Source organism: Panthera tigris, chromosome E2, assembly GCF_018350195.1.
Source record: "Panthera tigris isolate Pti1 chromosome E2, P.tigris_Pti1_mat1.1, whole genome shotgun sequence".
Lineage (NCBI taxonomy): Eukaryota > Metazoa > Chordata > Mammalia > Carnivora > Felidae > Panthera > Panthera tigris.
This window is the reverse complement of record NC_056674.1, coordinates 49,850,135-49,876,129: the sequence shown is the minus strand read 5'-3', so window position 1 is coordinate 49,876,129 and position 25,995 is coordinate 49,850,135.

The following is a 25,995-nucleotide window of genomic DNA, read 5'->3' as shown; positions in this document are numbered from 1 at the left end:
AATTCAAAATATTAGTTTCTAACTGTATTAATATTTTACTTTGTTGAACCATGTTGCATATATCATCCAGCAAGGTATATAAAGAAAATCCACTTATCCTTTAAAAGGCAAACACACTAAACTAAATGTCTTCTAAGACAAGTTCCAGGATAAGACAATGGTGATGGGTAGCAAAGTATATGGTCATTTCATCATATTGAGAATTGATCCTGGAATGCCTCCCATGAGAAGAGGATAGAGGAATATTATTAGGAAATAATTTTTCAGAAGACACAAATTATCTTACGTTCCAACAAATCACTCTGTATGGAAATGGGTTAAGCCCAGATCGAAAACCACCATTTATATGCCTGACAGTTCCCAAACTAAGAAGGTAAAGAGGCTCACATATCAACACTCAGAATGGACAGTGGCAGAGTTGAAATGTAGAATCGGGGACATCAAATTTTTATCAGTTTTCAACTATTCTCCATTTTTTCACAAGGACTGAATACATTCAGGTATTTAGGAACCTGTTTTAGGCAATGCATCTATGTTACTAATCAGTATGAAGAGGCAGCCATGGTAGGAGGGGAAAGTTACCACCCAAGCAGTGCAGCTGTTATCTGCAAACTGCTCAGATACACAAAAGCCAGGAAGTACAACTTTACACACAGATCTGTCTCCTGTCTCTCATCCACTGCCTTAAAGGCAAGAACGATGTTTTGTGCATCCATCACAACAAATGCCTTCTCCAGTCATCCAGCAGCTCACACAGCAAAGACAGCACACAGGCTGTTAGGTTATGCTCTTCTGTCCTCTCCAACCCCACTCCTACACATCTCTTCGTGTCTCCCATTCATTTGTCTCAGAGAGCAGAGTAGTTGGCACGTTTCCCACCAACCCCTCCTGTAAACCTTCGGTCCCAGCTCCTTTCTTCCCTCACTCTAGCACATTACATACTTAGAACAAAGTAGTTTTGCCACACATTTCCTCTGAACCTGAGGTTGATTCAATGAAGACATGCTTTCCACTTAGGAGGGCCATATGCAGAGACTGAAAAGGGAAAAGAGTGTTTTCCTTAGTTAGGCACCACGGTCATGCTTTGACCAAGCACAAAAAGTATCTTATAACTCTTTTGTACAGCTCATGGCTATACAACAGTTTTATGGCCAGGCCCAATGCTAGGTGCTTGAATACAATTCCCTTGGGGTCCTTTCGAAGTCAGGAAGAATCCAAACCACATAGAGTGATACTCCACAGCAGTGATGGAGTTATGCATGGGATACATGTGGAAAGAAGGAGGGCACTTACCCTTGCCTAGAGGCATCAGGGAATATTTGCTGAACGAGGAAACTTAGATGTGGTACTGGACCCACAATGTCACCCACCTCACTGGTGATAACACTTAAAGAGGCTTATAGCCCTACTACCTTGCTCACCAAACCTCAGTGCACCCCAAGATTAATAAACCCAAATTCCTCTGATGGCAGCTGAACACTCTAGTTCAGTTAGCATTCAATATAGTTCTCCTGATCTCCCCTTCAAGCAAACGCTAGTTTCCATCCCTTTCGTTCATTCCTTCTTCTGTGCTGCCACCTAAAATGTATTCCTTTCCACTTGCCACTTATTCAAACCTCTTTTTTATCACAGTCCAGCTAAGGACTTACTTCCTCCAACAAGTATCTGTCTACATACAAATACTCCCTTCCCTATGATTTCCTTCCCTACTGCACTGTCATCAGTGTGTTCAGCTGCTATCTTCAAACAGTCTCTGTTGTCTAGAAGTACCTTGTCTCCCTACAGGGATTAAATTCCAAACAACAATAAATGTGGGATTCTAGCAGAGGATTCAAAAAGCAAGAAGATGTCATAGCAGCACCTACCCTCCGCAACCCTCAACTCTGGGGCTCAGCTCTTCTCTGGACAGTGCAGCAGCTATAGCCTCAATTTCGGTGAGGACAGGTTTCCCCTGTCCCCAGAATCTCTGCTGAGGAGAAGCCCTCCAGCATGGGGTTGTAAAGCATTTAAGAAAGGAACATCAGGAAGCCCACAGACCCACTTAGCCTCTCAGGTGTTCGTAATACAGGGAGGGTAGTCTCTGGGGGGACTTGTCCACAACTAAGGTGTGTTAGCTCCCTAGGGCAGTGGCAAAACATTACTCCAAACTTGGTCATTTAACACAAAGCTGTTCTCTTACAGTCTTGGAGCCCAACAGTCCAAAATCAAGATGCCAGCAGGACCTCAATGCCTCAGAGGCTCTAGACTGATAATCTATTCTGTCTCTCTCTCCTAGCTTCTTATGGCTGCCCACAATGTTGTTCCTTGGCTGGAGATATCCCTGTCTCCATGGCCATGCTGCATCCCTCTCTTTTCTCTTTGAATCTCCCTAGGTTTCTCTTAAAAGAAACTTACTGCATTTAGGGCGCACCTGGGTAATCCAGGCTGATGTCTTTATCTTATGATACTTACCTTACTTAGAGCTCCAAAGACTTTTTCCCAATAAGGTCACATCCACAACCATTCTGGTTATTAGCATTTGGACTTAGCTTTTTGCAGGCCACCATTCAACCCACTGAGAGTATCATGATAACCTAATTACCTGAATTTTTCCACTAACCATGGTGGTTTACAAAGCATACACATCATTTAGCTTAAGTACTGTGAATAATTAAGTCTACCTCCTGCTCCTGAGTTATTGAAAGGTGTTCAAGGAGCACCACTAGGTGCTTTGAGGTGGGGGGATGGGGGAATGAACTAAGTCTCTTTTAAAGGTTATTATAATCTAGCAGGATAACAAACATGTGCACAAGTGCAGGGCAACTGGATGGAGATGAGAATACAATGCTTTGCAAGGAAGAGTAGGGACAGAGTAAAGCTGCTTGTTTCTTTTCCCTTTATTTCTTCCTCAACACCACTCTGACCAGCAAGTACTCAAACACATTATGGGTATCACAGTTGCTCCACTACCTGATGTTTTAGTTCATTTCTTTCATAGACATTGAAGGCAAGTGGACACCCTTACTAAATGTCATCTTAGGGAGCTCTCATGAACCCAAAATCTCAATCTGTCACATTAGAAATACAGATTACATTAAAAAATATGGTAACTGCCCAATAAACTCTCAAAGGAAAGTACAGTATGTAAGAACTATAGTATTGTCTCAAATGTTTCTTTAACAATGTGAAAGTCTATGGGCAATATATATAAAACTATATACAAACACAAACACACAAAGAAAAAAAGAAATCTACCCTTTCCAGAGCTCCAGCTGCCTCTACTCATTATAGGATACATATAAAACATTATCCAGCACTAATAATTTTAATAATTTTAATTTCTACTTTGTGAGAGCCATCAGATTTCGATTTGTCTTTATCCATGATTTTGGGTCTTTATCCATACAGAAGTAACAACAAATCACTTTCATGAAGGACTTAACTTCTACTGCCAGCTCAGGGTCAGCAGTCAGGGCTAAGACAGAAAAGAAGGACTGATTAATAGAGCTTTAAAGATGGGTAAGAGGTCTTAAAACAAAGTAATACCCAAAAGGGTTCTACATCTTTCTAGTTCAAAATTCATTTAAAATCACTACTTCTAGCCCAATTATATGGGACTGTAGCTTCTCTAGGACAAAGGCCTGTTTCCTTTAGTGTTTTGGCAATCAAGGATATAACTGGTATGTTATGGACAAGCAGTCACAGAAAGGTAATTAGGAAATGGAGACAGAAACAGGATCCTCAGAAGATCAGGTAGGCACAATGGGGTCTCTATCTGGTCATTGTATTTAAGGAAGAAGGCCCAAAAGAAGTACACAACTGGAATACACCAATAAACATGCTAGGCTCCTTCCCAAAAGGAAGGAGCTTTGGGGCACCTGAATAGCTCAGACGGTTAAGCAGCCAACTCTTGATTTCAGCTCAGGTCATGATCTCATGGTTCCTAAGAATGAGCCCCACATCGGGCTCCGTGCTGATAGCTCAGAGCCTGTTTGAGATTCTCTTTCCTTCTCCCTCTCCTATCCCTCCATGCTCATGCACACATGCTCACTCGCCCTCTCTCAAAAATAAAATAAACTTTAAAAAAAAGGGGAGGGAGCTTTGTCTAAACATGCATACAGAATTTTTCATAAAGGGCACCAATCCTCAAAGCATTCATCTTTGTAACCCCCAAAAGCTTAGCACAAGTTACATCAGAAAGCCTTTTTCATCAAAGCTGTAAAGCCTTTCATCAAAGGCTATAAAGCCTTTCCATTCCATGCCTTGCCTTCCTGACTCCATATTTACAGAGAGTACTCCCTGAAAGGAAAAATGACCTGAAATGGTAGAATTTTTTTTATGGATTGTTCTCACTCTATTATAGATACCATATTGTCAATTACTCAAACTATCAACATAGATTGCAAAGCAGTTCACATGCCTACTGGATTTGAGTTATTGGCTCAAAGCTGATTACCTACCAATTTTTCTGTTCAAGTAGAGCCCAGGAGCTATAGATCCAGAGAATCCACCCTTCAGAAGAGACCAGCAGCTTGGCCTTGTGCACACGTTGTGTTTCCTCATCAACCCCATCCAGAGCAAAGCTTTGGATGGCAGATCATCGTCGACCACAAAGCAGTAATTTGGAAGGTATGTAATTCAAAATAAAAAAAATAAAGGTGGATACAAATTCAATCAGTTTACTATTTCCCGGTTAAATTCTTCTAAAGACTAAGTCTCAGAACAAAGGCTGTCTTTTAGGGAAAAACCCGTAACACAGCATGTTAAAGTTTACAAAGTTAGTTTCAAATATCAATCCTCATATACAATATGAATACAATATCAAAGAATATTTATCAACCTTACTGTCCTTTGAACCAACATGAGGGACACTCCACAAAGACTTGAAAGGTGAAAAATAAACAGCCAACAATTCCCATGAAGCCAATGGTGGGCAAAGTGAGGGTTTCAGCAAATGGCAGATGTGACAATTTGCCGACCCTTTCAAAATGTCCTCCTACGTATCACCAAGTTCAGGGATGTGGGCAAATGGATTCATTAGCAGTTATCTTGAAATTCCTGACCTTACTACAGACAGTCTCTCCCTTAGCCCTTCCACTGATTTTAAAAGCCTCTAACCCCCTGTATTCATTCCCTTCTAGTTTGAAATACCTAATTTCCTTTCTCCTGACCAACTCCTGACTAATCCAATAAGGAATACAAATTATTCTCAGATTGATTATTTTGATGTTTAAAAAGCGAAATTTTATTTAGTCCAAACAAAGGGTTTAATTCAAAATTAACGTTCCTACTGAGTCAGAAGAAAATATTTCTACTGAGTCATTTCAACTACCCTTCACCCTCTGCCACAATCTGGCATCATTTATCATATGATCAGTTGATTCACCAGCACTCATTTGACCACTGGGCACTGCACTTTATTGAATGTTAACAATGACCCCATAAATCATTAATACATCTCCAATTCATAGTTAAAAACACCAAAGCTTCGAGATGCTGCAGGACTTGCCCTTGGTTCCACATTCAGGAATTAGAAGAATTTGAAGAAATCAAACTAGATACCATCTTATATCTGAACTCCTTCTGCCACAGTAACTGATTTTTTCACCATAGTCAATAAGTAATGTTAGAGAGTGGTCAACAGGAACGGTTTTGGTAATCAATGTAAGGTAACTACACACTGTTTTGAGACAGCATCTGCTTTCTCAAATCTCTCCCCTCCGGCCAGATATTGTGGAATTTTTCCCAGCTAGCTCATGGTGGTAGATGTGTGGTTCTAAGATGTCATGAGAACCTACTGCCACATGGGTCCAGTGAAAGGGGTTCTCAAGAGTCAGAAAAGCTCTAACAAAAGGATTGACTGAAGGAGATGAAATTAATACAATGACAATAATCGCAAAAACATTTTTCCCCAAATGTCACTAGAATATACCTAGCTCTATTGTCCTATTCTTCTATGAAACACACATATTGACGTATTTCTTCCAAGAACCAGCACTTCCTTCAACGGTCTTAACTCTAGAAATTCTGAGGCTCTAACAGAAAAGATTTGCTTTTTGCTGGGAACAATGCAACAGCAGAGGCTTCTCTTTGGCAGGAAGCCTCCTCAAAATATGCCCACTGGACTTCATAGTGAGAGGTTTGGCTTCACCTGGGTGGAGGAACTGCACCACCAGCAACTTTCCCTGCCAATCCTTCTACATGACAAAGCACATATGAATGCAGATAAGCTAATCCTTCTTTGGAAGAGTAAACTGCACCTGGCAGTCAGTTTATAGGAGCACCAGACAGAGGAGATGTGATTGTGAGGTACCTGGGGGATTGCTACAAAACAGGCTGGGAAAATCCCCACCTGGGATGCCTGAGATAAAACCTAATCACCTGCTGGGATAATTGGCCTCTGAAAAAGATATACGCTAATAATAGCACCAAGTCATAGGTTATTAAACTGTCGAAAGGTTAGGAATATTTGCCTATTGATTACACAATTCCTGAGAATAGCTAAGGCAACAAAGTTCAAGTAAGTGAATCAAATGAAACTCTACAAAAACCAACTGTACGTCCCGTTAAGTGACAAAGAAGATATCCACAGATAGGTCATCCCTCAAATAACAGCACACAGAGAATTTTCTTGGAGAACAAGATGCATGTCTATAAAACCTAGGAAACCCCACCACCATTTTCACCAAACAATCAAAAAAAAAAAAATGTTGGTACAGAATTAGGAACAGGAAAATATTAACATTTTTGTAAATATATGGTCTCATTTTCTACAACATGCCCATTTAATTTCTCGCCTCTGAGTTTTCTAATGGCAAGAGGTGGTTTTAAAATACGTCTGTGATATCACTGGTACTCCTCCCATTGACAGATGGGAGTTTATCCTCCCTCCTTAAGTATCAGGACCAATGGGATGCAGAAGTGATACCGCAGGGCCTCCACAGCTAGGCAGCTTCCATCTCGTTCTCTTGGGACACTCAGTCTAGGGAATTCATTTAATAAATGGCTACCCTACGATCACCATGCTGGAGTAGAGGAGTAAAGAAAGAAACTCGTACTCATAGCCCCAGCTATGGTCCCCGGCTTACCACCAGCTTCAGCTCCCAGTCACATGAGTGAACTCTCTTGGACATCCTGCCAGTCAAGTCTAGACAACTATAGTGATAGTCAACATGTGATCACAATTGCACTACAGACCCAATCAAGAGCTGCCTAGTCAAATCATTTCCCAATTGCTGAGCCATGCAAATATGAGCAAATAAAATGATTGCTTTTTCACACCACTAAGTCTTGGAATAATTTATTATGCAAAACATTGTTGATCATTCCTCAAACCTCCAAATCATAGTTAACATTTTATAATGCCTTTCAGTTTACCAAGTACAATCGTATAATCTCATTTAATTTTTCTAAGCATCATGAGAAATATGTATAATTATAATGAATTGCAGAGATTTAAACAAATGCTTGAAATCACAATCAGGACTCAGAACCACATCATTTTATTCCCAGGGCACTTAACATTGTGCTGACTCAAATGTGGTGAAATATTTTAAGTGGCTAAAAAAGTGCTAGATGACAATGAAAATACTAACAGCATTGCTCCTATGCTTGGTATTTCTTTACATTTGTAATACGGTGATTTCTCGTGATTTTTACCTTCAACATTGTAGGGAACAGACCAGGTTTCAAGAAATGAAATCAAGCTGAATTTTAAACAGGCATGAAGAAACTTATATTTCATACTAACTCTCTGGTTTTCACATTTCCAACATACATTGGGAATTGACTGACTGGGGTCCTAAAAATTTAGAATTTGCTTCATCCTAAAAGAGTCTGCCAAATCTTGCATGTCGTCTACGTATTTTGAGTTCCCCGGTATTAAATTTTTACAATAGCTAAATCAACAAAAACACATTTACTTTTTCCTATTAAGGGCACTGATGTGATGCAAAGAGGTATAAAACGTGCTTCCAGCCTTACAAAAGCTTACAGTCTGGTTGGGGTTATTCAGAGATAAATCTGTATGATGTATTAAAAAGTATACTGAACTAGAAATGTATTTCCTGCATACCTAAAAAGGGCCCTATAAAGATTAAGAATGGAAATGCCTTGGAAGTCACATAACACTAAGCAAACGTAATATAAAATACATGTGTCGGTGCACCTGGGTGGCTCAGTCGGGTAAAGATTTCTGACTCACTTTCAGCTCAGGTCATGATCTCACAGTTCCTGAGTTCAAGACCCGCACCAGGCTCCACACTCACAGCATGGAGCCTGCTTGGGATATCTGTCTCTCTCTCTCTCTCTCTCTCTCTCTCTCTCTCCCCCCACTTCCCCTTCCCTGCTCATGCTCATTCTCATTCTCTCTCTCCCCCTAAATAAATGAATAAAACTTTTAAAAAATTTTAATATAGGTGTAAATTAAAACAGAAAGGTTTCATCCAAAATGGTGGTTGGATCACTGCTCTGTTTTTAGAAAGTGGTAAAGTTGTAGCTTACCGGCTGATTCCACAGTAAAGGTGCTAAGCTATACCTTACCAGCTTAATTCAAAAAAGACAGCCCATTGCAGACTATGAACTCCTTCTGATTACACACATCATACGTGAAGAAACAAAACTGTTTTCTAAAAGTTGTAATCAAGATGGACATCAGCAAGATTCCAGGAATTCCCCAAGTATGGATCACCAAAAGTCAAAGTCAAGCTGAGGCTTACTAGCATAATAAATAAATAATGATACCTCTTAATTAAAGTGACAAAAAACAAAAACATAATATTTGTAAGCCATTTCTACAAGTTTCTTGGAGCAATTTATCTGGAGATAAATGAGAACAAATATTTACATACTTCACAATTGTTATGAAGTCTTCGTTTTCCTGAAATTTTGGTTTTTGTTTCTGCTTTTTTCTGTCGCCACTGGACATGACGTGTTCCAGAAAAATAAACTAGAGAACGGGGTACAGTACTTTTGTACCAAGCATCTAAGTTTCTGCTATCAGGAAAATATTGCTAAAAAATTTGAGAGGCTCTTGAAACATTAGCAATACATAAGAGAAGATGACGGTTTTTTCTTGACTTCTAGATTTAACAACAAACCAGTGGACGCAACTGCCTTGCATTCGGACAACAGCAGGATGGGCCGCGCACTTCTAAATCAAGACACCAGTATCTTGATATGAACTACCACCACGTGGGTCCATAACCTTTTGGCCTCAGTCTCCCCTCTGGTGAAAAGCAACGGTGGCTGTGGAACACAGAACGTTCGAGAACATCTTACCGAGGCGTTCCAGTTCAAGACGGTGACGGAAGAGGATCCTAAGCTCGGCTCCTTCTGGGAACCGACCAAATCTACAGCTACCTATGGAACAACTTCCTCTGGAAACAAAAAGCCCTCAGAGCTGGAGGCCTCCTGTGCCGCAGGCGAAGGAGAGAAGGGCCGCACAGACGCACAGACGCGCAGCGCGCCAGGAGCGGCCGGGACACAGTCGGCCCGCAGACCCTCCCCCTCCCCGGCCCTTAAGCCCCGACGACTCCAAAACCCGAGCCCCTCCCTGAAGACTGAAGAGTCTGAACCCCGCATCAGACAATCCCAGCTTTGAAGACCTGCCCCTGACGGACTAGCCCCCCCGCCCCCCATTTGCTTTTGGAAACCAACGGGGCGGGAGTCCAGGAGGCCGACACATAGACCACACACCTGAGAGGTAGTTCTCACAGGCCGCGCTTAGACTCACCCGGGTCCCACGCGGGGACGACGAGGGGGAAGCCCAAACCCTGTGTGCGACAGGGTTGGCTTCTCGGAGCGACGACCCGAGAGGGCAGACATCGGGTTTGACTGGAGTGTGGAAGCCAGCTGAAGTTGTCCTGGAGGGGAGAGGCCGACCGGCGCCACCTTCGTGCTTTCCCTCCACGGCGCCCAAGTCTCCTGGACCGGAGATTTCATAGGTCGCAGGCGCGGGTCTTCCGTCAAGTGGTTGATTTTACGTCAAGTGCCCGGGTTTACGTCAGGTGGCTGAGTTTACGTCAAGTGCCCGGGTTTACGTCAGGTGGCTGAGTTTACGTCAAGTGCCTGGGTTTACGTCACATGACTGAGTTTACGTCAGGTGCCGGGGTTTGAAGCAGGTCCCCGGTTTACAGGTGCCTGGGTTTTATGTCGGATGCCCTCTTTTTAGGTCAGATGCCCAGTCTTCCACCGGAGCCTCGGTTTTACTTCAGAGGCCCTGGTTTTATGTCTGAGGCCCCCGTTTTTGCGGCGGCCTGGCTTTGGTAGACAGCAGGGCTTAAGCTGGCGGTCTCACAGTCCTATACATTTGCACACTTTTAAACTATTGTATGAGGGTCTGGCTTTCAATCAACTTGCATCCAGGAGCCCACTGAGATTCTCCTCCCACCCACCCCCTTGGGGACACTGAGGGGTCTTCCCTCAACTTCTGGCAGCCTCTAAAAATAAAATAGGCTGCTTGGACAATCACAAAGCTTTGAAAGACAGCTAAGGGCTAGGGCAGGGTTGAATGATAAGGTTCATCTCCCGCAGGAAGCACTCTTTTATCTAATGTACACAGAGTCCACGACACAGAGAGTCAAGCAGAATGAAGAAACAGGAATATTCTACAAAGAACAGAACCGGATAAAACCTCAGGGGGAAAAAACCCCGAATGAAACGGAAATAAATAATTTCCCTGGTAAAGAAAATCTTACTGAGCATTGATCAGTGGAATGAAGAAATGGAGGTGGCCTACACGGTCAAGATAGAGAAACACACCAGGAAAAATAAATCAACAAGAAAAATAGCAGATACTGAAAAGTACTACAAGTAGTACTAAGGTACTACTTGTAATAGTGTAGTAAAATAGTGTTAAAATACAGGATGTCTCATCCTTAGCACTTGACATTTTGGACTGGACAATTCTCTGTTGTAGGGGCTTCCTAGTGCATGGGGGAATGTCTCCGAGCATCCCTGGCCTCCACCCACTAGATGCCAGTATGCCTCCTCCAGTGTGATAACCAAATATGTCTCAGGACATTGCCAAATGTCCCAGGGTGGAAAGAGAAAAATCACGCCCTTCCACCCGTTGAGAACCACTGCAAAAGTCACTAGATGATACCTTTCAGCTCCCAACTTTTATCATCATACTGACACCAGAATACAACACTCTATACGCTGAACCTGCCTCATCCTCCCTTTTCAACCAACCTTTGTAATTATAGACGCCATCCTCTTCTGTACCCAGTTGTAAAACTTGCTGAACTGTTTGCCTCAATAACGTTCCAAACCGGTATCGTAGGAATTGAAAACACCGTCGGACCCTGTAAAATAGATGACAGGGTGTCCTGAACTATTGACATAGTTAAGAAACTCGATGAATAGCGCTTCTAAGCTATTATCCGGAGCCCGACAGGAATGCTGTAGACTTTCTCCAAATGAAAGCACTCATCTTCACAGTTATAAAAGATAACCCATTACCATGGCAGGAAATCAAAACTGCAATAAATTTCAAAAAAGAAGAATGAGGAGGAGGAGGTCTGAAGGACTGGTAGAAAAATCCCAAGTGAGAACACGCTCAATGGGTAAAAAAGGGAGGAGGGCTGTTCAGACTTTGGCAGTGCTGTAAAGGGAGTGGTCGGATGCTGCTGGTGAACAAAAAGGCACTTGAAAACTGGTTAAAATTTGTCAAGAGAGTCTAGACAGTAGTGTTGAGACAAGCCCTTCTCTCCATCATCCAAATCATTTTCAAATTAAGTTGAAACCGTGGCAAAGAAAATCTTTATATTTGATTCTGGCTACAGAGAAACTCCATTTGGAAGCTGTTAAATAGCTCATGAAATTAAAACTCACACCTGAATAAAAGTCCCCATCTTCCTTGATTTGTGCTAAAATTTTAGAGCATATCCCATAGGAGATTTTTGACCAAGAAACTCCAGGAGATAAGTTTAATGAGCATAAGGAGAAATAACTGAGTGATTAGATATTTATAGCAAACAAAAATTGGTTTTCATGAGTTAATTTTTCTGCATAATGTTCTTATAGATTCATAAGCTCACTTTTAATAGGGAATTGACATGACTCTTGTTATCATCCAAAGTTGATAGTAGTTATCTGTTAGGTTTATCTACTAATCTACTAACTATATTAATACAATTTAAAGAAACAAAACAGAGATCTCAAATCAAAAGAACAATGTTAGAGCAATTGTTTTTTGTTGTTTTCCTGAAGAATTTATCACATTTAAGAGTTCCCTTAAATAAGGAGGACAAGTTGGAGAGGGCACAGGAATCAGATGCCTTAAAATACCTCCTCTACTAGGGCACCTGGGTGGCTCAGTCGATTAATCATCCAACTCATCGTCGGACTCTGGGCTGGCAGCATGGAGCCTGCTTAGAATTCTCTCTCTCTCTCTCTCTCTCTCCCTCTCTCTCTCTCCCTCTCTCTCTCTCTCTCTCTGCCCATCTCCCCCTCTCTCTCTGTCCCCCCCCCCACCAAAATAAACACTTTCAAAAAATACCACCTTCTCTACCATTCACCAGCTATACGATTCTGTTAATTCACTCACCATTTCTGAGACTCAAGTTTCTCATATATAGATTGGGGAGACAATTATATGCTATTCACAGGTGACTGTGAAGATAAAAAGAAATGACATGTAGGAAAATGTTTTGCAAACTATTAAGTTTTATCAAGTGCTGGTTTGTTATCTTATTATTGAATTAACATAAAATGTGACAATATGGTTTACAGAAAGCTTTCAAGCATGCAGATGACCCAAGAGGGACTTAAGGTTCACCTCAGCTTGATTAAACTTTAGACAGGTTCTTCCTAACTCTGAGCATTGACCTCCCTTTCCTCAGAGGGTTTTCTTTAGAAAACCTGTAATTTCTTCTATAAAGATGTAAATCTTTTTAAAGGCATCTTGCCCATTTTTCAATCCAGGAATGACTTCATCTAAGAGCTGAGAGCCATCTTTTTGAAATGCTAACACCAGGGGATAGATCCCATTTTCCAGGAGAAGGTAGGAGCCAAACTTCCATGGGCACTTTGCTCCAAGTAAAACTATCTTCTCTCATGCACATAAGGAAAAGTTTACTTTTCCTTGGGATAAGGCCAAATTAGCAAACACAAATGACCTATGATCCCTCCATACCCCCCAAATTAAAAGCTCTCCCAGCCTTTGTCTAAGCAGAGTTGAGTTCACACTTTAAGTTCTGGCCCCTCTCCCCTACTGCAACAGCCTTGAATGAAGTTGTCCTTGCCTGCTAAACTTGGTCCTGTACAATCCTTGCTTTGACACATATTTGCAAAAGAATGAAAATATTCTGGAATGCATTTGCCACAAAATTTAACAACCCCCGGCCTCACTTGTGACTCACTTGGTCACATTTCACAATGGTCTCTAATGGATTATAACCTCCTGGGGCTCCTGGGTGGCTCAGTTGGTTAAGCATCCAACTTCAGCTCAGGTCATGATCTTGTCGTCTGTGAGTGGTAGCCCTGCTTTGGGCTCTGTGCTGACAGCTCAGAACCTGGAGCCACCTTTGGATTCTGTGTCTTCCTCTCTCTCTCTGCCCCTCCTCTCTCTCTCTCTCTCATAAAAATAAACAAACATTACCAAAAAAAAGATTATAACCTCCTGAAGCAGAAGGACTAATCTAAGAACTGACCACATCTAACAATGGCCTCTCTACCTAAGCGTGTATTTATATATGTGAATCAACATGCAGTATTACTGTTTTGGTACCTGAATCTATTTCAGGGTTTAACTTACTGGAATATGGAGCACTTGAAATGTTTCCACGGATGTCATTATGGTGATGCTGCAAAGCACCTTGCAAAATAAATACATTTCTTTTTTTTTTTTTAACCACTTTATTGAGGTCTGATTGACATACCAAAAGCTGTACGTATGTAAGGCATACAACTTGAGTTTGGAGATAAGTATACACCCACGAAACGCTCACCACTGTCTATGCCATCAACATGCCTATCACTTCCAAATCTTTCTTTGCACCCTCTTTATTTATTATTTTGTATGTGTGATAAGAACACTTAACATAAGATTTAGCCTCATAGCAAATTTTGAAGTATACAATACAGTACTGTTCACTCTAAGCACAGTAGATCTTTAGGTATCATTCATCTTCTATAACTGAAACCTATTGTCTTAGACTAATATTTCCCTGTGGCCCTTCCCCCCCAGTCCCTGGCAACCACCTTTCCACTTGCTGCCTCTATGATCTACATTCCTCACGTAAGTGGTATCACGTAGTATTTACCCTTCTGTGCCTGGCTTATTTCACTTCACACAATGTCCTCTGGGTTCATCCATGTTGTTGCAAATGACAGGATTTCCTTCTTAAGACCAAATATTTCATTTTATATGTATGCCACGTTTTCATTCATCTGTTGATGCACATTGAGGTTGCTTCCTTCTCTTAACTATTGTGAATAATGTTGCAATAAACACAAGAGTGCAAATATTTATTCAACATAGTGATTTAATTTCTTTGGATATACATCCAGAGCGGAATTGCTGGATCATATGGTCATTCTATTTTAATGTTTTCAGAAACCACATCCTGTTTTCCACAGTGGCTGCCCCGGTTTATATTACCACCAACAGCAAACAAAGGTTCCCTTTTCTCCACATCCTCCCCAATTTTTACCTTTTGCTTTTTCATGTTTTTTAATAACAGGTGTGAGGTGATAGCTCATGGTGGTTTTGATTTGCATTTCCCTGTTTAGTGATTTTGAGTCCCTTTTCATATACCTATGGCTGTTTGTATGTCTTCTTTCAAAATAAAAATACATTTCAATACAACCCTACAATGATGACTTTGGGAGATGTATTATAGAGAGGTAAATGTACAAATTTCCAGAAATAGCCATTTCAAACATTTGTAAATATTAAATATAATTTAAACTTAGTTAATTTAGCTCTAAAATGTTTTGTACCGAAAGATGTAGAAAGAATAGATGTAGCACAGAAACAAGACAAATGAGAACAGATCTGTATCTTAGGGAAAAAAGCTAAGGAATCTAAAATTCCTCTCTTAAAATCCTTCAATAATTTCCAATTACTTAAAGCATAAAGTAAATCACCTCACCATACCAACCCTTTTGGCAAAAACTGGACCAGATCAAATTTCTCCCCTTACTGGCTTTGCATTTGTTCCTACATCCCTGACACTCAGTGTCTTCTGGTGAACACAGAGGAACTGCTCCCTATATCTAAGAACCGGAAATAGCCAAATCTCTTAATACCATTCCCTAAAATCTTTGTTTACAAATAGGGTTTGCAAATGGGTAATACAATCATTGTGTCACCTCCAAACCCAAAAGCCCTATGAAATCTCCTTCCATCCCAATCTGATCAGTACTCTACATTTTTCAAAGCAAGGACACGTCTATTATCCTTATCCTCACTAGCAGTGAGTTACATATTATTATTACTAAGTTCTTTGTGAGAACTTGTGAGAAACTTGATGCTAATGGAATTTAGTTTTACAGCTTTATAAGATATAATTAATATATGAAACCTACACAAATTTAAGATATGCAGTTAGGGGCACCTGGGTGGCTTAGTGGGTTAGGCGTCCAACTTCAGCTCAGGTCATGATCTCGTGGTTTGTGAGTTCGAGCCCTGTGTCGGGCTCTGTGCTGACAGCTCAGAGCCTAGAGCCTGCTTCGGATTCTGTGTCTACCCCTCTCGCTGCCCCTCCCATGCTCATGCTCTGTCTCTCTCTAATAAATAAATGTTAAAAAAAAATTTTTTTTAAGATATGCAATTAGATGCTGAGAGTTTTTTTTAACTGTTTATTAAAATTTTTTTTTAATATATGAAATTTATTGTCAAATTGGTTTCCATACAACACCCAGTGCTCTTCCCAAAAGGTGCCCTCCTCAATACCCATCACCCACCCTCCCCTCCCTCCCACCCCCCATCAACCCTCAGTTTGTTCTCAGTTTTTAACAGTCTCTTATGCTTTGGCTCTCTCCCACTCTAACCTCTTTTTTTTTTTTTCCTTCCCCTCCCCCATGGGTTTCTGTTATGTTTCTCAGGATCCACATAAGAGTGAAACCATATGGTATCTGTCTTTCTCTGTATGGCTTATTTCTTTTTTTTTTTTTAATTTTTTTTTCAACGTTTTTTATTTATTTTTGGGACAGAGAGAGACAGAGCATGAACGGGGGAGGGGCAGAGAGAGAGGGAGACACAGAATCGGAAACAGGCTCCAGGCTCCGAGCCATCAGCCCAGAGCCTGACGCGGGGCTCAAACTCACGGACCGCGAGATCGTGACCTGGCTGAAGTCCGACGCTTAACCGACTGCGCCACCCAGGCGCCCCTGTATGGCTTATTTCACTTAGCATCACACTGTCCAGTTCCATCCACGTTGCTACAAAAGGCCATATTTCATTTTTTCTCATTGCCACGTAGTATTCCATTGTGTATATAAACCACAATTTCTTTATCCATTCATCAGTTGATGGACATTTAGGCTCTTTCCATAATTTGGCTATTGTTGAGAGTGCTGCTATAAACATTGGGGTCCAAGTGCCCCTATGCATCAGTACTCCTGTATCCCTTGGATAAATTCCTAGCAGTGCTATTGCTGGGTCATAGGGTAGGTCTATTTTTAATTTTCTGAGGAACCTCCACACTGCTTTCCAGAGTGGCTGCACCAATTTGCATTCCCACCAACAGTGCAAGAGAGTTCCCGTTTCTCCACATCCTCTCCAGCTAGATGCTGAGAGTTTAAAGGTTTTACTTGTGTATCAGGATAGGACTTAAGAAAGACCTTAAGCCCATTTCTCTGTGGGATGGTCAGATTCCCAGGGATGACAGAGCAATCTTTGATTCTGTACACCTGCATGTTTCCAGAAGGACTTTAGGACCAGAGTGCACCCACAGTGATAAAAGAGGCACATGACATCCCCAGGACAACAGAGAGAGTTAATTTAAGGTTTTAACTGGATTTCCCAGACCAGGAGGTGAGCACATAGCACAGAGTGAGAATGACTGGGGCTTCTCCATATAGTCACAGGAACATACAAGCCAGAGGGGCACAATGGCCTCTTCTTGGACCCAGGTTGAGCCTCTTGAAAAACCTGCCTGGGGAGAGCCTGTCCACAGACAGGCTGTGTTATTGGCTGACAAGCACTGTTCCAGGAATTTTAAGGCCATGAAAATTGATCTCCAAGAGGTGGAACGCTGCTGAGTCTCCAGCTTGGTATAGCCATCGCCATGCAGTTAAATCTTTGATCCTTCACTGACATTAACGGGATCTGCAGCCTTTGCCTGTGTCTGTTGATATCTCACTGCCAATCACTTTCTCCCCTGTGAGAAACACACAGAGAATCACAAAAACTCCTAAGTGCTAGATTTGGTGGTTCAGAAATTCCAATTGCATATCCAATACTCTTCTGTCTGCTTAATATTTAAAGGAATCCTATAATGCAAACCTTATAAATCACAGAACTGATCCCAAAGTTTATAATCAGAAAAGAATAAATACTCTAAAGTTGTTGGGGGAGTTCTGTCTCTGATTAGGATGTGGATTGGTGCACAAGACCGTCATTCCCATGGTAACAACAAGGGGGAACAAAAACACTTCTACAAAGCTATCAAAGATCAGTGGATGGATGCAAAAAAAAAAAAAAAAAAAAAAAGAGCCTTAATGAGCTAAATTCCAGAGAGAGACCAGCAAAGAGCTGCAGATGCTGCCACACCTAGCGGCAAATTCCAATCTGACTGCGGATATGGAAAAGAGCACACTCGTCATAGATGGAAGAGGGAAGTGTGAGGAGAAACCAGCCACACTTTAGCAACAGTGAGGCCAGCAGAAGAAGGTGGAATCTGTAAGAGCTCAACTAGTAAAATCATTGTTCAGGCCAACATATTCCCCCCTCTTCCATCCCCTGGAAGTCGTTCTCTGAGAAAGCGGCAGAAATTGTTATGAGGACAGGGCTAAAAGACAGACAAAATTTGGACCATTTTCATGGTGTTCAGATCCCAGGGCCCTGCAAAATTTGAATCCATACGGGAATCATAACCAGCTAAGCTAAAAATCAAACCCCTTCAAGTTCAAATCCTCAGAGGATCAAAGAGATTTATTTGTCCCTCAGTTGTAGCAACAGCAGTAAAGAAAGTTGGGGATTGAGCTGAAGGACAAACTTAAATCCCTAAATCATATTTGAAATCAGACATAAACTAACTGCAGCTGCAGTCCAGCCCTGGCCCAATTCGAAGTAAGAGGAATCTAAAGAAACAGACCCTGGCTAGGCTGCCTGATGGAAGAAAGTTCTTGTTTTCTCTGGAGAAAAAAGAAAAGAAGAAAGAAAAAACATCATATTTCACTGTTCTTCAAGGACTGGCATAGAATAAAAACTTACAAAATATGTAAAGAAGTAGATAAATGGACCCATAATCGATAGAAGGAAATTCAATAAAGGCAGACCTACTAATGACCCCGCTATGGAAATCTGCAAAGACTTAAAAACAACTGTTTTAAATGTATTTTTTAAAAAAGGTAAATTGAACCCATTAAATCATCAAATGATGGTGGATTTTATGACAGATCTGTAAGCTAAAAAATAAATAAAATTCAAAGTATCAAACTGAAAAGAAATGACGTTTTTAAAAAGGTAATTGAATCCTGCTAGAGGCTACAACTGTCTCTGCCTGGACCTCTTCGTGGAGGCCTGTCCACATTGTCGCAGGGGTTTCCTCGCAGAAGGGTGGCTGTGTGCCAGTAACAACCATCCCAAGAGACAGGAAGTAAAAGCTGCCAGTTTCTGGTGTCAAGCAGCCACAGAACCCAAATTCAAGAGTGGAGACATCGACCTCACTTGTCAGTGGGAGGAGTGTCACAGTTTGGGGACCACTATTAAACCCACCACAGCAAAAGGATGGATAATCAAACCGTGGTATATCGATAGATACAATGTACAATGTATTTTCTACTTAGCAATAAAAGGGAGGGGGCATTACTACACACAGCATGGATGTATTTCAAAAACATAATGTTTAGTGAAAGCCAGACTCAAAGGAGGAGTAAATACTGAATCGCTCTATTTAGATGAAGTTCAAGAACAATAAAAAATAAATCAATAATGACAGAAATCAGGAGAGCGTTTGCCTCTGGAGGAGCGACGGACTGAAATGAGGGACAGAGAAACTTTGGAGGTGGTGAAATATTCTGTATCTTCATTTTCATGTTGCTTTCATAAATTTTTACATGTGTCAAAACTCACTGAACTGTACCCTTAGGATTTTTGTACTTTACTGTATATAAACTAGAGCAGAGCAATATGGAACTGGTCAAGATACAAATAAAATATTATTGAAACACAAGCACTTGTGTAGTTCTGGATTGGAGGCTGATCTGGGCAAATTAGCTATAAAAAAAAACAAAATTAGGACATTCGGAAATATTTTTATTGCGTTTATGGTATTAGGTGAGATAAGATTTTTTGGTCTGTAAAGAACAAGATAGCTAGCTGAAAAAACCATATTATAAAACAATGCACGTGGTATGATATTGCACTGTTGAAAGTATCTTATAGAGGATTTTTAGAGCAATGAAAATACTCTGTATGATGCAACCATGGTGGACCCATGTCATTATACATTTATCCAACCCATAGGAGACTCACCAAGGGTGAACCCTCATGTAAACTGCAGACTGTGGGTGATAATGATGTGTCGATGTAGGATCATCAGTCATAACAAATGTTCACACTCCCGTAGGGGATGTTGATGTTTATAGTGAAGGAGTGCATGCATGTGTTGGGAGAGAGGATATATGTGAAATCTCTGTATGTTCCTCTCAAACCTTCTGTGAACCGAAAACTACTCTAAAAAAATAAACTTTCAAATATATGTATAATGTTACTCACATATATTTGTAGGAAAAGTGCAGGGGGATATCCTCTAGGGTGTTAGCTGCGGTAATCTCTGTGCCATGGCAACGTCAGTTTCTGTTTTGTGTTTTTGCTTGCGTGGCATTTTCTAATCTTGTACAATGCCCAAGAACTGTTTCTATGATAAAAGTGTGTATGAATAATTTGCATTTTGTGACAACAGTGCTGAAAAATCATGTCTTCCCCCCAAGTATGCCATTTTTACCCAGCGCTAATTCAGTTAAAATGGTTTGTGTGCAGCATCTAACAGAAGATTAAATCAAGCATAACAACAGGTAATCTATGTTAATCACTGTGGTCCACGCCTGTGTTTAATCCTTGCAGCCTTATAGGAAAGGAGCTATTACTAACCCCATCGCAGATAGGGAGACTGAGGCCCCACACAGTCACCAAATTAGCAAAAGTCAGAGTCTCCCCTTGTCATTAGTCCTGACTACGTAAGCACTTATGGAGTTGATGCTACACTTACGTCATCTCCTTCATTCTCAAAGCACTTTTTTGAGATTGCAGAGGTTCAGATGGGAACCAGGGATCCAAAGAAGTAGCTTGCCCAAGGTCACCAGGCAGCCAGGGGTATAGCCGTAGTATGAAAGCTGGTATGAAAGCTCAGGGACACACTGAGTCCCTGCCGGATGCTACCAGCAGGATGCAGTATAGTCATGAAAAGCCCTAACAGACACTGTCACCCCACGCTTCTGCACAATTTATAAAATACCTAGACAAAAGAAGTGATATTTATGTAGGGTGGGTTTTTTTAAGGAAATGAGTCCACCCATTTCTTTTAAATCTAGAATCAAAAGCCTGATCATCAGAACGTTGCAGGTTTGGAACGTACTGTGTTGGCCTCGGTGCTTGCTGAAGGATGAGTCGAGAAAACATTCTGTGAATCCCATATGTGTGTTTGCAATAGAGAAGTCTCTGGCCTCTCACTGTCCTACTGAGATTGAAGCTCCCAATGAGAATTAGCCTTTAAAATGAGGTATTGGCCAGAGGGCCTGGGTGGCTCAGCTGGTTGAGCTTCCGACTTCAGCTCAGGTCACGATCTCCAGGTCTGTGAGTTCGAGCCCTGGGTTGGGCTCTGTGCTGACAGCTCAGAGCCTGGAGTCTGCTTCAGATTCCGGGTCTCCCTCTCTCTCTGACCTTCCCCCTCATGCTCTGTCTCTCTCTGTCTCCGAAATCAATAAACACTAAAAAAATATTTTTTTAATTAGGTACTGGAGGGGCGCCTGGGTGGCTCAGTCAGTTAAGCATCTGACTTCAGCTCAGGTCATGATCCTGAATTTGTGAGTTCGAGCCCCACATTGAGCTCTGTGCTGACAGGTCAGAGCCTGGAGCCTGCTTCGGATTCTATGTCTGCCTCTCTCTCTGCCCCTCCCCCGCTTGTGCTGGGTCTCTCTCGTGCAAAAATAAACAAAACATTTTAAAAAATTGTTTTAACAAAAAAAAAGACACTGGATAAAATTTTACATTCCTAGAGAAATTTCCTTAGCATGTACTTTTTTTTTTTATTTTTAAAACACTTAGATAGTGCTTACTTAGTGCCAGCCACTGTTCTAAATGCTTTACTAGTACTGGCATATTTGATTCAATCCTCATCACGTGCCTATATAAAGAAGCTACTTCTATCATCCGTGTTTGACTTATGAGGAAACTGAGCCACAGAGTAATTACTTAATTTGCCTAAGGTCATACAATTAATAAGTATCTCTTTTTCTTTTCTTTTTTTTTTTTTTTTACTTACAATATTCTCTTTGCAAACGTGTTCTCTTTCTTCCTGGGCTTGCTAGGAAGTCTCTAGCAGCTCTGGAAGATACTTTCACCTTTCAATATGCATTTTGTTTTCCTTTGTAGTTCTGATATCATGTTATGTTTTGCATTCTCTTTGTTCCTGGATGGATATAGGAATAAAACTTAGGGTGGAGCTAATGACTGAGATCTAGAGAAAACTACAATTACATCTATAATTCCTATATGCCAGAATAAGTACTTTGTAACACTAAATCAAGAGAAAAGAATTTGATTAAAGGTTTAATGGCAGTTTAAACTCAACCAGACTTTGAAACAAATATATGACTGAAGTTAATTTAAGAGACTGAATATGTTTAGACAAATGGGATAATGGTGGTGTCTTTTTTTAATCTGCTGAGCAAATTCAAAGGGGTTAGAAAAAAAGGCAAGAGTATATCCAGGAACCTGTCACTGCGCTGCTCAGAGCTTCTTCAAGTGATTTTTCTCCCATGGAGTCCAGAAAAGCAATCAATTTAACAAGGCCCAGGAAAGCATTCAGGAGCCCAGGTATATAAACCACCTGCTAGAAGACAGTAATATGAAAAAATACCTGTTCTTACCTCGTGTTGCAGATGAGACCCTTCAGCGGTGACAGATTTTCATTTGTAATCATTCACAGCCAATTCCAATTTAGTTCTGAGGTGAGAGTTTAGCTCTGCAGCTGAACCAAAGCTGCCTCACACGACAAAGTATTTTTCAACTTTGTTTCTATAATATTCCTTTGTCGGGAAAGTGATGAGAACTGCTTGTGGGCCAGAGATGGCTTTCTGTGAAAATAAACACCCGTGTATTTGGAAGCTATTTCTTGATGAAGATGCTTATCCATGGATCATTCTTCTGGAAATCATGAGAAAGATACTGCCAACATGATCACATCAACGTAGGAGTTGAGAAGCTAGGTGAACTCTTCCTTGGCCAAAAGAATCACAATTACAGGGTGATGGCACATCTGCGCGCAGGAAGGTGGTGGGATCCTGCATCCACGGACTCCTGTGTGTTGTCATTTGCATGGGCTACCATAATGAATACCAGTGACTGGGTGGCTTAAACAGCAGACATTTACTTTCTCACAATCCTGAGGGCTGGAAGTCCAAGATCCAGGTATTGGTGGCTTCTTCTGAGGCCTTTCTCCTTGGCTTGAAGCTGGCCACCTCGCCCTGTGTCTTCACATGGCCTTCGCTCCACGCACACCTGTTTCCTAATTTCCTCTTCTTATAAGGACACCAGACATATTGGATTAGGACCTACCCTAATGACCTCATTTTAACTTAACCGCCTCTTTAAAGACCCTATCTCCAAATACAGTCCCTTCTGAGGTTCTGGGGGTTAGGACTTAAGCACATGAATCGGGGGGGACGTAATTCAGCTCATAGCATTGTATCCAGGCACTCACGCCTTCTCTCGTCTGTCTACCACGTTCTGAGAAGATTGGGTATTTTAGGACCAAGACATCAATCGCAGCAGCCCCGTTTCCTGGAAGCCACATCAATGACTTCAAAAGCAGATGAGTTTCTGCCTAAAGCCATTTGAACAGACTTAAGGAGAGAAGGATTTCAACTATAAAATAAATTAGGATCTCGGTTTTTTAAACTCTTGGGTGACATAAATGTGAATTGAGAATATATTCCAGACTAGAATCAGAATAATAGGAATAAAAGGGACATATTAATTTTGGAGGCCCCGCCTAGGCATTTAGCAGAGCCAAAGGAGAGAAGGAGTTGAGAAGCGAAAATAGAAGCCACGACTCCCCAAGAAAACTTAAAATGCTGTGAGAATACACCATAACACAAACCTTCCATGACAACACCCTCATCAAATGAGAGAATCAAGAGGAAATTGGAAGGGCAGAGTATGCGTATATCGGTGCAGCCTTCCTAACAAAGAAGATGCTGTGGGGGTGTTGACCCTGTCATGAATGAGTCAGAAGGCAGCTCATTAGCCTCTGTGCACTCACTGTGCGCTCTGAACATTGCAGGTTTTCCCACTGTTTGCAAAGTTTGATCCAAATTAGCTCAACCTCCTGAAATATGAGCCATTGTTGCATTTCACTAAAGCCGGGCCTTTCTGGGGATATCCAGTCATCCATGTGGCCCATGCAGTGTAGACAGATTGCTCAGAACAGGGTTTATAGTTCAAAAATTTGGGGGACACACACGTTGCATTGCCAGTTATTGCTGTCATGTGTTGAGCTTCATGGTTGCTAAAATGTAGTTATAGTTTGAATACCCCAATAGAGTATGCAGCTTTTTATGACTTTCTGGACTCCAGAAGAAGAGTGAGGAAGACAGTTCTTAGGACATTCACACCTTGAGAAACGCACATGTAATCCAGTTGCCTCGTTTTCCAGATTAAGAAATAGACACAAGACTGATGCCACTTTTCCAGGCGCAATGCCAAGACGAGGACATACCTATCCTAATACCCAGAGTCCCTTCCTCTATGCCATTGAACTTCTTCCTAATGAATAGGAAGTCCAAGTCTCTGGACTTGGAGGGAGGGACCGTACAGATATTCAGAAAACCTGAATCTTCAAGTTGGGATGTAATTGGTGACATAACATAAATTTAATCCTCATAAAATATGCACCAAATACTACATAAAATTTTGGATCGTTTGCATCAGCATCATAACAAAGAAAAATAGCTCAGGAACTACGCTAGGCATAACCCACTTGTGGGTTACTTTCTTTCTGTCTAATCAAAACTGTTTCATGTATGTCTATTCCAGACTCCAGACCATGGTATCTACATTGAACCTGGCATGTGTTAGCAATCCGTAAACATTGTTGAGCCAGTGAATGACCAAAGCCAGTTCCCATTCATGTTTACATTGGCACCTCTGGCTGAGATCAGAAAAAGAAAACTAAAATGTTGTCACATCCCGGACAGGTAATGTAAGTGGCCATCTGGAAGACACTAAGGAAGGGTTGGGTGCGTGGCAAACTGTACAAGGCTTGCCTCTCATCTGTCTGCAAACGCTGGTCAAGATGAACCATACGGAGAGGAGAAAAAATATGGAGCCGAACGACACAATTCATAAACATTTACCAAGCGTACTAAATATCCAAAACTGAAAAAGATCTTGCCATCGAAGAAAGTAAGTTACTGCGGAAATTGTGTACATCTCAGAACCTAAAATGGAAGGTTTGGCTTGAGAACTCAGCCAGTTTTCAAGGAAAGCCCCAGTGAAAGGGCTTGTACCCATGATGAAGCCACCACCCTGACCCAAGCAAGTTTGATGCACTAAGCTGATAACAAGCACAATATCACACCTCTCTTCGGATACTGACATTTCGGTTCGCAATGTCCCTTTATCTCCCTCTCAAATTCTGTAACCTCAAAATTTAATTCTCTGTCCACTGGGACAAATTCCTCCCAACGTGGGAACATATTGTTAGTATACACATTTTTTCCTAATTGGTACTGATTTCTATTAACAACAGTTAATATGCAACACGTTTCCAAATATGCAGACCACGGATTAAAAATCTTGCTTCCATACATTTAACTTCACCTTATCATTTTTCCCATTTTAACAAAAGATGCTTTTCTTCCAACACATTACTTCTTCACATGTTTCTTGAATATTCTTCTCACGATTAATATTTGTCACCAACCCCCTTATAAAAGTAATACTCCTTACTTTTCTTCTTAAAAATGTATTTTAAAATATCATCCCTGTCAACATCCAATATCGTAGCAGTTAATATAATGCTAATCAAATGTAATTATAGGACATACAAGTTTATTTGCTCAATATACGGCACTAGACAGCACTAGAAATTTGCGTGCATATTTTTTTAATGTTTATTTATTTTTTTTAAAGAGAGAGAGAGCATGAGCAAGGGAGGGGCAGAGAGAGAGGGAGACCCAGAATCTGAAGCAGGCTCCGTGTGCTGAGCCGTCAGCACAGAGCCCGATGTGGGGCTCGAACTCACTAACCATGAGATCAGGACCTGAACCAAAGTTGGACACAACCAACTGCACCACCCAGGTGCCCCAAAATTTGCATGCATATTATTACAGCTTGTCCTGTTTCTGTGTGGCCATATACTCATGGATTTTTTTATGGACATATCATGTTCTAATTGACTGTGATCAGTACTTTCCACGTGCAACTTATCACTACTGGGTTATTAGGATAATTCCAAACTCTGCTCCTATTTTCTTTTCAATACCACAATATTTTTAAAATTCTACTAACATTATGAAAACAAAAATACCATCTGGGTTATGCTGTTTCTTTCCATCCCAAGGTTTAGAACAAATTCCCTTTGAAGGAGCCCTGATTTCTATCACTGAAGAATAATATAG